The 13,454-nt window shown below is 49.5% G+C and overlaps 1 long non-coding RNA gene across 1 annotated transcript in view; it reads left to right on the forward strand.

The window, feature by feature from the left end:
- The first annotated feature begins 6,076 nt into the window (after positions 1–6,076).
- The window catches only part of LOC118595438, an 82,330-nt gene continuing 74,952 nt past the window's right edge, over positions 6,077–13,454 (forward strand). Inside the window, exons 1-2 of the long non-coding RNA XR_004946528.1 lie at positions 6,077–6,429; positions 6,673–6,992. This is a non-coding gene — a long non-coding RNA (uncharacterized LOC118595438). The remainder of the gene's footprint in view (positions 6,430–6,672; positions 6,993–13,454) is intronic.

A 13,454-nucleotide genomic window follows, 5' to 3' on the forward strand; every position in this document is an offset into this window, starting at 1 on the left:
ATTTCCCAGCAGACTTGAATTTACTATGGTACTATTAATCTCTAAAAAGGAATAATGAGTGTGTTGTGTACACAGCAATTAATTTTACAGTATTTCCCCATCTAACCTCAAGAGCCCAAACCCAGCAGGTCAACTCTGGGTAATCATAAATAAAATACCCAGGAATGGGTTTTGTTTGTAATTAAGTGGCAAAAAGGCTATTATTCTTCTGTTCCTCACACCACACATTATCATGAGAGATGAAAAAAGCAGAAAAATAAGAAGCAACTCTTGCTTAAGAATTTAACATTGTCCAAGCTCTGGCTGTTGGAGATATGAGCATGAAGCAAGTAAAAAGGGAATGGATCCTGTAAAGAAGCCAGAGGGGAAGGAGAAGCTAGAGGTAGCGTCCCTGCTTTAAGATGAGATAATCGCTGTCACAGACGAATGGAAACAGGGAACACTGGAATATGTCTGGCTTAGAGAATCTCTGCAAAGGCATTGAGAGATGCTATTCATGACGCTTGATTTGAGTCTCACCAGGTGGAAGCCCCTGGTATTCTTTGTGATGTACGCAATCTAATGATGCCCTAGATAACATTAAGATTTCTCCTTGCTAGAAAGCAAGCCATGTCTTTGGTCTAAGTAGGATGAATGCCTACGAGTCTGAATAAGCTTCAGTGCCTCTCCGGAGAAAAGCCCCACCCTGGGGGCATATGAAGGACCAAAGCACCTTACCAGCACCTGGAAATAGCCATGGCAAGAATAATGCCAACTGCAAAGCAGACTAAGCTCCTTCTTCCTGCCATTTTACTTTGATGCAGGGGAGGAATCAATTCTCAAAGTAGTGAGGGCTGTAGGAAAATTGGTACCTAGAATTCGCTGCAGTGTGGGTGGGATAGAGCCACTTAGGGACTGGAAAGCTGGTCTGTGCACAGAGGCAGCACAAGCTAGTCTAATCAACTCAGCCTTTGCCAAGGTTACTCATTAAGGAACCTTCTCCTTTACAGGTCGAGAAGTCTCTGCACTCGCCGTAGGTTATGGCAGGAGACATTCTACTTTTGTCACTGTCACCCCACAGTGTTTTCCAGACTGTCTGGGATGGAGAGACTTAACCTGTTTTATATTCAATCTAGTTTAAAGTGGGGGAGCAAAATGACCATGGGCTTTGGCTTCTCCAGGAGATCATTGGATCCCACTTGGAAAGTAAACAAGTTCCCAGTTAATAGCATTGGGAGTCAGCCTCCTTGGACCCATGTGCCTGGCTGTAGACCTCATTTGCTTTTGACATTGTCCAAATCATCATTGAAATCTGCTCAAGCTGTCTAGGAGCCCAGGGGGCCAGGCCTCCAAGGGCAAGTGCTCTGTCCAGTGCAGAGCCTGGCAGTTTGCTGAATGATGTCCCTGGAAATCCCAACAGAAGCCCAATGATAAACTGACTTCCCTGATACCAAATCTAACCCCTTGTAAACACATGAAAACATCACATGAGTCACATGAATATAATGGTGACCCAGAAAGCAGGAATCGAGAACCAGTGCATTCATCATTAGGCATCAGATACTGGTTTGGGAAGCAACAGGTCCTCCTGAGTGTGCTCTGTGGAGGGGTTGCTCATCTATAGTTTTAACTCCTATGATGACCAGAAAGCAGGAAACCCTGACACGAGGCTGGACCCTCACAGTATCTAAGTAGGTCCTCTTGGGGCCTTCTCAATAAGTCACAGTTTATTGGAGCTTCTGTTTTTGATTGAAAATCACAGGTGACAGGGAACTCACTACCTACCAAGACAGACTATCTAGTGTTGGGTTTCTCTTAGCCGGGGCTCAATATTAGTAAGTCTCCATACCCCACTTTATCACATTAGCAAACAGGCAGCTGTGAACCCATATAATGGTCAATGAAAGTCGTTGCTGAGCTTTATAAAGTATAATTTCCTCACTATTGGCCTAGTATGAAAGTGCTCTTCCTTGTTCTGAAGAAATGCAACTGTGTCTTTGGTGGCCTGGATTGACCCGTAGTGGCCACATAGGTCCAGCAAGACAGTCCTTGGAAGCTGGTGACACCTCTTTCTTAGTATCTGTCCTTTCGCCCACTGCCTTGGCTGTTCCCAGTGTCCATTCCAGGTATTTCTTACCTCTGCAATGAAGTCAAGAGGTTAATTTGTTTGATGTGAGTATTGCAAAGAAAAGCTGTAGACCCCAGTACTTCCTTTCCTACAGAACGCTGGTGTCTTTCTGCTTCCTCTCCTCTATCTGGTCAGATCTCATCACTTCCCACACTGTTCCATGTTCTATGAGTCAAGGGGCTGCGGCTGTGTGGATAAGGCCTGCTAGTCACCCTTCATTTCTGGCTAACATATGCTCTGCTCATCTCCCTATGAAGCTGACATTGTGGGGCCAGCAAGGGACACTCAGGAAGATGATTGGGAAAGGGCCTTCCCACACCACCCAGGAAGAAGCATAGAATCAAGCTCTGCCCTGAGATTGGCTGTGAGATGGAGGTATTGCTCCACCCACCTTCGTGTGTGACAGACAGAAGCCAGTGCAACAGGGACCTGGAAGCTTCAGGAGCTATGAGCACTGGAGAATGGAAGTCATTAACAACAGGTAGAGATCCTGATCTTGCAAATTTGTTTTAATTACTCATGATCATTGCACACGTGTATAGTACCCAGGGTGACTTTTGATGCTCGAATGCATGACACCACCATCTGATCAGACATACCCACTACTTCAAACGTGTGTGTGTGTGTGTGTGTGTGTGTGTGTGTGTGTGTGTGTGTTAAAACACACTTGAAATTCTCTCTCCTGGCATCCATACTCAGCAGGCTGAGACAGGAGGGTTGGAAATTTTAGGCTAGCCTGGGTACATAGAAAGAAATTGTCAAAAGAAAAGAAGACAGAAAGAGAGAGGGGGAGGGAAGGCAGGGAGGGAGAGGAAGAGGGAAGGAGGGAAGGAACGTTAGTCCACATTCTCTTCCACGTATTTTGAAATATGCATTGTGATATTGTTGTGTGTAGCCACTCAACTGCGCCACAGAACCCTAGCAATGATTCACAGAACCCTAGCAATGATTCCTCCTGTCTGTAACTTTGAACCTAGGGGCTTTCCTCACCCTGTCCTCTCCTGCCCTGTTGCTGTGTGCTATTGTAGTTTCTACTCCTGTGAGATCAGTGTCTGTAGATTCCACACAGTGTTTAACTAGTTATGTGTGAAGGTTGATTGAATCTGGGAACAACTACAAGGGAGGCCTCTAGGAACCGCTGTGAGGAATTTCCTTGATCAGATTATTTGAAGTGGGGAGACCTATTCCGAATGTTAGTGGTCCTTCTGATTTTGTTGTTGTTTGCTTTTTGCTTTTTACCTGCTTGCCTTCACTCTTGTTGGCAAGTTCATCTACTTTGTTGGCTCTACTGTATCCTTCACTGATACTAGGACCCAGCTTTGGCTTCCAATGTGGAGTAGAGGGCAGCCCTCCAGAAATCCGATGGGCCTTCAGCACCAGCTTGGGATGGCTGAGACATTCAGCCTCATGGACCAAGCAACTGCTAGGGTCTCACTCAGTCTCTCTGATGTAAGGTAGTCCTTGTTTGACTGCCCAGACCATATTACATAGCCAATCTGAATAATCCCTTTTAAACTATGCTTACTCTATCAGTTCTGATCTTCTAGAGATCCCTGATTAATATCCTGTGTCTGCCTCATTTCCATTAATGTAATGTCCTCCAGACTCACCAAGGGTGTCACAAATGACAGCATTTCTTCTTATGATTTAATGTTGTATTCTACTGTGTATATATACTACAGTTTATCTATCTGTTGTGGAACATTTAGATCGAGCCATATTCTAGCTATTTTGAGTACTGCTGCATGAATGTGGACTTTTAGATCTCATCAGTGTACTGAGTCCAGGGGCTGGGGAGAGAGCTGAGTTTGTAAGGTGCTTATCATACAAACATATAACCCATAGATATAAAAAAAAAACAGTGGCGCATGCCAGCATGAGAGGTGAGGTGGGTGGGACAAAAACAGGCACGTTTCTGAGGTTCATTGGCCAAGCATTCTAGCCAAATTGATGAACTTAGGGTTCAGTGAGAGACCCTGGCTCAAAAGATAGAGGCAGAGTGTGTCAGAGGACATACCAGACATAGACCTATCAACCTTTGACCTCTGCACACATGTGCACATCCACTCCCGGGCACATATGCATACACCCCATGAACACACACACACACACACACACACACACACACACACACACACACGACAAAAGCACTAGGTTTTGTATTGTTTTGTTTTGCTGTGTTACTATAAATCACAACTGAGACACACTAACAAATCCTGCTTTCCCACCGGCTCTCAGGCCTCTGGAACAGTGAGACCTGCAAATGGCTGGGCCTGGAATAGACACTCTGAGGTTTTGTATATTTTAAGCACTGAACTTCCTGACCAAATGAAATATCAAATTATCCCCCAAAGTGAGAAGCTAGCGCTGAAGAAAGTGGGTTGTTGAGCTGCCATCACCCATAAAAACTGGGGGCAAACTCGAAGATGTTGATTTCAAATTTGCTGGGAAATGTCAGAACATAACTGCTGCCCGGGGCTTAGGAATGACGGCAGTTTTCTCTAGAAAAGTACTGTCTGGGGGCCCTGCCTGGTTTCTGATTGGAATGGTTCGTAGGGGGTTCAACAATATAGATGAATAAATGAATGGAGAAAAAGCCCCATTTGCAGACCACCACCCCCAGGAAAGCCTCAGCAGCCTCTCCTCCCTCTCACACGTTTAAAGTCTGAATGGAGGGAGTAACTCCACTCTGCGGGAGATACTGGCACAGGTCCTGCACAGGTCTGATTCTCTGTAAGGTGCACAGGTCTGATTCTCTGTAACGTCTGCCTTCTGCTGCGACTTCTTCATCCACACCAGCCAGGGAGAGAACAGCAACCTTGAAAAGAGTGAAGGGTGAGGCTTGGACTGGTCCTCCCAGGAGGTAGCAGGTGCTCCTGTCCTGGGGCTGGTAGGGAAGGGAAAGTATCACTGTGCCTGCGAGCCTTTTATGTATGGAGAAGTCCTTGCACCCAGCTGCTGCCCTGGTGGTGGTGGTGGTGGTGGTGGTGGTGGTGGTGGTGGTGGTGATCGGATCTGAGAATCTGCTGACCAAAGGGTCTGGGTTCTATTTCGGAGGTATCCACTGAATTTGGCATTTTGCCTCATGATCCAAAGAGACTGTGGTCCCTGCCTGCTTTGACAAGGAATCTTTTTGAGCCTTGAAGGTGTATTTTGGAGAAGTTCTGGAGAACCAGGAGATGTCCTGTACACATTACAGAAAATGTGTGCTCACATTCATAGTATTTAGCTATGACCTTTTGGGATGAAGACTCCATTTTAGTGAGGATGTTAAGTTACTCTGAAGCATCCTATAAGCTGCTAATAATTGGATGCACCAGGGCTTGAAGCCCATTCTGGCCTGAGAGGCAGCGAATCTATAGAGGGAAGCACTTGGAGGCAGGTTTTTGAGTTCCTGCAACTAGACACCAGGTGTATTGGCCGGGAGTCATGGAGCCAGAACAGAGCCTTCACTAACCTAGCAGCCATCCTCTGGTTCTCCAGGAGGTAGGAGGAGCTCAGAACCTTGAGATAGCGACCAGAGCTTCCATGATGAGGACAGCGCAAGAGCAAAATGTCCCGGAAGGAGGGAAGGAGGCCCGGAAAGGGGAGGCACCTCTCTCATCCAAGTCCCTAGGTCCCCAAGTACTCCACGTGGGTGGGGGCGTCTGACACACACCCACGGGCCCACAGCCACATTCACTGGCTCATCTCTGCATCCCTGTGGGCGTCAGGCCTCCACGGGCCACGTCGCCGCCACCTGCTGCTGTAACCCCAGCACTGGGAAACCTGCATCACCATTTTTCCCTCCATCTACCCTCTCCAGGAGCAGGTCCCTGATACTCTGGTCCAGGCTGAGGCCACGTCTTCCCGGCCCACTCCCCAGCAGCGACGTAGAGGTAGAGGGAGGAGCTCTGGCCGGCCACACCAGCCTTCCCCTGGCCCCTCCCCCACTGGAGCTCCCCTCCTCTCCCCCTCCGTTCCCCTCCCTGCTCTTCCCCTCCCCTCTGCCGCAGCCCAGCTCCTAGCGCGTCAGCGTGGGCTTCCCGGAGCGAGTCGCTAGGTAACAGGGCTGGCTCCGCAGACCCGGGCCAGGGAAGCCCGCGCGCGTCGTCAGCATCTGCGCCGCGGGGCGGGGGACGCACGGACCCTCCCCAATCCGGGCCTGCAGAACCCCTGGGCTGGCTCGCGGTCCCCTCCCTGGATGCCTTAAGGGTGCTGTTGAGCTGCCCCTCCCCTGCGGGGACCCCGACGTCGCCGCCCCCTCCTTGTCCCCCGCTGGTGCGCACCACTCTCCCCGCGGCCAAGTGGGCGACCCTCCGCTGCGGTTGCGGTGGCGGCCGGTAAGCTGCGATCTGGGGCCCGGACGGGACTACGCCACCAGCGGGGCGGTTCGGGCCACCGCGGCCGGCGGACCGGCCATGTGCTAAAGTTTCTGGGGCTCGGCTGGCCCGCGGGTGCACGGCGCGGGGCGCAGAGCGCGGTGGGTGGGGCACGCGGTGCTGCCCGCCCCTGGCCCCGCGGGGCGCAGCTCAGTGCGCTCTCACGCTTTCTTTCTCTCCTTTCCCGGGCGCTGCTGCCCTCAGAGATCTTCCCTCCCAGCCCAGGCGCGGGGCATGAAGAGCCCCCGGGTATCGCCTGCGGACAACCCAGCCACGCGCACACCTCGCCAGCCGCTGACGGGGACATGAGCAGCACGATCGGGCTCCGGTGCTGGGCGACCAGCCTCAGCCGGCAGCGGCCGGTGGGTCCTTGCTGCCTGGGAGAATGAGGCAGGAACCCGCGGCCACCTCTCTCTCCTTCTTCTTCTCGCCTTCCTCTGGCTCTCGCGCCCCGGGCCCGGGCCAGGCTGTGGCTCTGCTGCGTGCCCTGCGCGCCCCCCACCTGCCTCCGGATGCTCTTCTCGGTAAGCCAGGCCCTTTGCCTCGGGAACAAAGCCCCTTTGCAGGGCTCGGAGGCAGCCTCTAAGCCCCCTCTCCATCCACCACCCAGTGCCTGGAATCTGTCCCCAAACCCTACCTGAGTCTGAACTGCCAAGGTGCCTTCAAGACCAGGCGTTTTTCTAGGCTATCTGGGAGATGGCAGCAGGCTTGACATGCAGGCAAGCAAGAGACCTGTTTGGTCTAGATGACCATCTATGTGTGAAACCTGGATTCGGACTTAGTCACCTGGGGGACCCTGATGTTTAGTGGGTGCCTAGGCATTGCTGAGTGGTGTATCTTCAAACCACTCCAAGGAAGTGGGGTTCCCCTTCTCAGTATTTCAGATAAGGAAACTGAGGCCCAGAGTGATTGGGTGTGCTAATCAAGGTCATGAGGCGGAAATCAAGGTGCTCACCACCTCATCAAACTGATCCTTTTATCACAGACACGCCTGCCTCATTTCCTCCACTAGCTGCTTCCGTCTCGAGAGTCACTGCATGTGTGTGGAAATACTCCTTCCAATGACGGTTGAGACGGAATAAATTGCTAGTAGAATGGATTTTCCATTCACTCCTCCATCTAATGCTGCCAATCCTGATGTGTGTGGTAACTGTGAAGCCTCCTCTTAGTTCAGTTGGGGGTGCAGTGTGTGTGTGTGTTGGGGGGGGGTGTCAATATGTTTTCTTTGTGCTTTCTTTCTGGGCTCTGTTTTCCAGGGCTCTTGAAGGATGGAGAAGGGTTTCAGTTACTCCCAATGTCCCCTTCTGCACTGTGTGCCTCAACCAAGTTCAATCTCACATGGCATCCTCAGCCTTTCCCCTGGGCGAGACCCATCAGCAGCACCTGGGCTGGTTGTGCAGCTATTAGAGAGAGCTGCCCCACAGGAGCTGGGGGCTGGTTCCGTATGGCCGTAAAGCAGAGGCCACCTGGGTCCTGACTCATAGTTGCCATTGCTCTGTGTGTCAGCAGAACTTCACACTTCTTAGCCCAGAGGGAGAGGGGATAGACTGTGATACAGACATGAGGCTCTCTGCTTGCCCAGCTTCCCTGATAGGCAGCCTGTGACTCTTCCCTACGTGCATGTAGGTAGTCCTAACCAAGGAGGCCGTGGGGAATCATTGGGTCCTTGTCTGAGCACTTGTTTCAGAGGTTGAGTATTTAAGTCCACACCATGTGGAAAGTGATGGTGCTGTGCAGGGGAGACCTTGTGCCACAGGGGCCTCGGTGTCTGTGTCGACAGAAGGATCAGGGCTGGGTTGGGTGATGTCTCAGTTCCTTCTCAGCTCCAGGACTCTGAGTATGAGAACTAGTGGGTCACAAGACTGAACCGGGGTGTGGGAGGCCCATCAGTCACAGACTGATGGACTGACTAGGTTGTTGGTTTCCAGGAAGAGGACTCAGTGTTGAAAGATCCATTAGAGGCATGTTCAGCCAAAGCAGGTGATGCCCCTGCTTTAGTGGATTATTTATTGGGCAAAAACATAGTGGCTATAAAATATCCCAAGGTGCCAGACTGGGGTTGTAGGATAGGTTAGGCAGTTCAGTTGGAGAGATGACTTTGGCCCCTAAGAACTGATAAAATTCAGTGTATCACCATGACACACAGAAGGCTGGGAAGCAGCATGGCTAATGAGCCTTGCGGCCCTCTGAAAAGAATCAGCTACATGTTGTAAGCGAATCCCAACCTGAACCGTCAACGTGAGTGACCACGGTCAGTAGTGGTTTGGTCTCAGCCTCTACTCTCTGCTGGTGATGTTGCTGACAGGTGGAGTCCACCGAGGACACTCAGAGAGGCTGTGCCGAGAAGGGTGGTCAGCAAGGGTGTTCAGACCCTCACTTAACTTTATTTCATTTGGGGCTGTTATTAGAGCTGAATGCAAGTTGACCTATGGGCTGTTAATAGGTTGTCATCAACCTTTTAAAGATGTAGATTAATGAGCCTTTTAAAGCAGTACTGAATCCCAAATCAAATGGACACATGCCACCTTTTCCCAGAAACTCAGCTCCCAGCAGGGTTTGATGGCTATTTGAAATTCACAAAACCAGAAGAAAAAAAAAAAAAAGCTTCCTTTCTTTTTCGCATGCTTGTAAGGTCTATGAAGGGAAAATAATGCATCTTGGTGGCGGTATTAATCTCCCAGAATTGTGTGTTTTAGGTCCTCATGATTAACGGGTACAGCTTTGAATAAAAATGAATGCAGAGGAATGATCTTCATTAAGTTACTTCTGAAGATGACAACGTAATTATGAAATAACGATTTTCAGATCATATATCATATTGCTAGCGCCCTAAACTGGATTACACAATATACCATTGATCGCCATTCTGATACCTAATTTTTAAATCATCAGTTTTCTCACATCTTTGGGGCTTTTCCCTACGAACACATGCACAACACTGTGAAAATGGACAGTGCAGAACAGATTCTTCCTTCTCAGTTTTTCTCAGTAAAACCCACTTCCTTTCTAGAAGATCTCAGAAGCTGAGCTCTTCCACACAGTTCCTAGGCTGGCCTCTGGATAAAATCTATCTGAGGTGCCTAGATTTCTGAGGGAGAGCAGAAGGATATGTATGGTGCATCCATAAATGACAAGGTGAAGGCTTACCCCGTCTAAGTGGGAGTGAGGCTGTTGGCTTCTTTGATGGTGGGGAAGTGCTCAGCACTGGGAGGTCTCTGAAGTATTCCATTCCACAGTGATTGTCACTGAAGATGGTTGTGTGGACAGAGCACATCAAGGTATACAAGGAAAGGAAGAGGCCAGGAAACTAGCATTCACCCTCTTGTTAACATGGCTCTGTAGCTTGGGATAGTTTATTCCCACTCTCTGGGTCTGGGCTCAACTCTGTGATGAGGCTTTATGTTTGTATATAAATGTGTGTGGTTAGTAACAAATGATGTCCTTCAACTCTAAACTCGAAGAATCCTTAGAGTTTGGCTACAGCTGGTTATTAATAGATCCAGAATGTTGTGTGCACTCAAGTTATGTAACGAGTTCAATTAGACAGCCATATAAACAATGAAGACCCGGTCACTTTAAAAGATGCATTTGTTACCTTAGGTCAAGTCTCAGTGCCCTGAGTATGTGATGATGGAACTCCCATCCTGAGAGACACATGCCAGGTTCCCTCAGGGGCTTCCCTTGAACACATCTGAGAACATTAGATGTGCCGTGACCCTCTCTGGGATCCATGTGGCAGGGCACTCAAGAAGGGTTATATAATTTGGGTCAGTGGGGTAGGAAGAACATGACGTCCTCGCTGCAGAGCTTCAAAGTCAAGGGACTTGGGGATTTTGCCTTGCTCTCAGGCTATTCCTGGAAGGTGAGGAGGGAAGATTGTAATTACTGCTTGTCTTTGTTTTGAAAATGGAAAGCACTTCATTAGAGCCCTGAACTCAGTGGAAGGTTCAAAGTGGCTAGGCACAGTGGCGGGGTGTCTCTGCCAGCTTCCTCATGCAGTCTTCCTGTGTCATACCTGTAGGTAGCATGTTGCCTGTGGGGCAGGGCGGGGGACTAGGGGGAGAGGGTCAAGACCTCCTGTTGAAGTCATTTTCACATAGAGCGAGGGAGGGCAGCCACCAGACCATAAACATCTTGTTCCTTACAGAGCGGTCCTTGTCCACCTTGTGTGCTAGAGGAGAAAGCTGTACCCAGAGCGCTGATGAGTCTTCAAAACCTACAGAGGTATCAAAATGGCAGGACCTGGCTCGGTGCTCAGAGAACACTGAGGGGTTTTAAACCACCCAACGCTGTAGCTTACGTCTTCTGGTTCTGCTGCAGTGTGCCTGCTAACCAAAGTGTGTCCTTCCTCCCAAATTTTTAAATAATGCTCCTGTACTAAAAAAAAAAAAAAAAGCATGTGGAAGAGTTGACGTGGAGACCATATGGAGTGATTCAGCTATTGATAGACTCCTGAATTGTCCTTTCTTAAAAAAGCAGACATCAGATTTCTTTTAACCACACAATATTGAATACATGTGTCCCCAAAGAGAGTCAGAACTACGCCAGGTGTGACCTGAAAAAAGGTTGGTGTTAGCTGTTCTTTGGGGACAGCTGAAATAACTCCACCAGCTTCCTCATGCCCCTGGGGTTCCGTGGGCAGTGATAGGCAGGATGACACCCCAGTCCCTTTAGAAGGCACTGTGAGCCCATACCTGCTGACAAGGGACACGGAATAAAAATTACATAACAGAAACTTTCAAAGGTCGGTTTTTCCTCCCCGCCAGGGTGCCAGCGAGCTAATCCTCCCAAACACAAGCGGGAGATAGATGTGAGGCTTTCCAAGTTCTCCGAGTGTTGAGGAAGCTTGGGACTTAGGGAGTGTGGGTTCCAAAGGGCTTCAGGAGACCCGTGGGGCAGATGTCTAGGATGGCCTTGGAGGCTCAGCCAGGCTGTGGTCCTAATGCTCTTTGCTGTTGGGTATACAAAACTTTTTCAGATCATCCCTCCCCAGGTCCTATCTGCAGCCCACAATTGGTGGAGAATAAAGAGAGGTCACTAGAATACATAGTAGCTGGCTACGTGGCTTTTACATTCCAGGAATGAAAACGCATCCTGGTTATTTTCTCTAGCAGCTGAATGTCCAGTTCTGATATCAGCTTTGCCTATGTCTTCCTAGTGATGTCTTAACAAACAGAACCGCCGCCCCCTTCTACCTCCTTTGGACTGTCAGGCTGCTCTGGTTCCAAAAGCCTTAAGTTTCATCATAGGTGATTCATGAGGGTAGGTGGGGGAGCCAACAATGGGCTAGAAAACTTGATGGTGATTCATCTGTGACCCGTAAAATACCAGCAGCCTCCTGGCACTCAGCATGGAGTTTTTATTTGTGAGGATTCCCAGTGCTTGTTCCCAGTGAGACCTAGAGAGTCCAAACTTTGAGAGAACGGATGGGTGCCTGGTGGCCTCAGTGAGATTTCTAGAGTGTGTGGCTATTAAAAAGTAGAATACAGAGGCATCAGAGTGTGTGAATGCTGGGAGTTATCCAGGCCCTGGTAAGTTGATTTGATTCAACATCATCACAGGATTCATTCAGCTAAGCCGTTCTAGATGTTCGTGCTGTATGGCTTATCACAGATGTCAGTGGCTTTCTGGGGTTAAAGCCTGCACATACTCAAGCCCCTTCTGATAGTGCTTGATGCAGTGACATGATGGAAACCCGAATCTCAAGGTCAGGGGGTGGTGTTTGAGAGGGACGATGGATTCCTAGTGGGGTTTGTTTCTTAACAATTTGATCTGCCATGAGCCTGCTGTGTGCGCCTCATTTAGCATCAGGAAGCTAAGAAGCAAGTAGGGAATGCCCAGAGCATTCTCCCAGCAGCCCCTGATTCTCAGCCTGAATCTGCTAATGTAATCTGGGGATCTCACCAATGGCACACATTCCATCCAGCTGCAGAGAAGCCAGTGGAGTTCAGATTGGCGTTGACATGTCTCCACCCACTGGGGGTTCTCTGACTTCCTTAATTCAGAAAGTGGGTGATAATGATGATCATTGTCTTCTAATGATGGAAAATGACAGCTCTCAGATTTTTAAGTAAAGCATCACGTGCGAGCTGAAAATGATTTGTGAATGTAGGGCCTTCCCTTTTGCTTGCTTTATTGACTACTTCTAAAGCAGTACGCCCTGCTCTACAGTGCTAAAATCTGAACGTTGAAGTGAAAAGCCGACATCCTGGGCCTTCTGTCTGAAAAGCGAAAGTGGAAAAATCCACCTACTTTCTGAAAAGGAGAGCTAGAGGCTGCTCCTCCGTCACTCTTCCTGACAAGATCAACATTGCCACTATCCAGAAAGTCCCTGTGGGTGCAGCTGCAGCTTCTACACTCAGGCCTGCTCGAGGACACTCCTGTGGCACCTTCTTGGAGCTACAGTGTCCGTCTGTGCAAGCCTGGCGTTATCTCCTCCACCAGTGGAGTGCCCCACTCCAGTACTCACTGTCTGACGACTGGACCACAGCATCTTCTTCCTCTCAAACACACGCGGTTTTGCAATAACTTAGCATGCACAGGCTCTGCCCGACACCGAGGCTACCAGGGCAGACGCATACAGCTTCAATGTGTTGTGTATTGCTACTGCTCCCGTAGCCCGGGGACACTGCTCTTTGTTAAGAGAAGCCATCTAAAGCCTGGAGGGCTTAGCTGTCACATGGGACCTGGAGGCAGGCTGGAAGAGAGTGAGTGGGACTGGGGTTAAGAGTTAGTGGTGTGCCTGTGAGCCCTGCTTCTCTCTTGTCTCCACTAGGTGCCGCAGGAAAAGCCAACACTCCACTCTTGTTTTCGATTGGCTTCTGTAACCATCTAGCCTGGGAGGCTGTCACTGCTCAGTGTTATTTTTCCAAACGGGATCAGGTATCCAGTCTGTGGAGGCTCTGGAGAGCTTATTAAAATGCAGATTATTTGGCTTTGTCGCACATCTGTTGAATCAGAACCTCTGAGGGACCAATTGTGTTGTT

Source organism: Onychomys torridus, chromosome 14 (genome assembly GCF_903995425.1).
Source record: "Onychomys torridus chromosome 14, mOncTor1.1, whole genome shotgun sequence".
NCBI classification, from domain to species: Eukaryota; Metazoa; Chordata; class Mammalia; order Rodentia; family Cricetidae; genus Onychomys; species Onychomys torridus.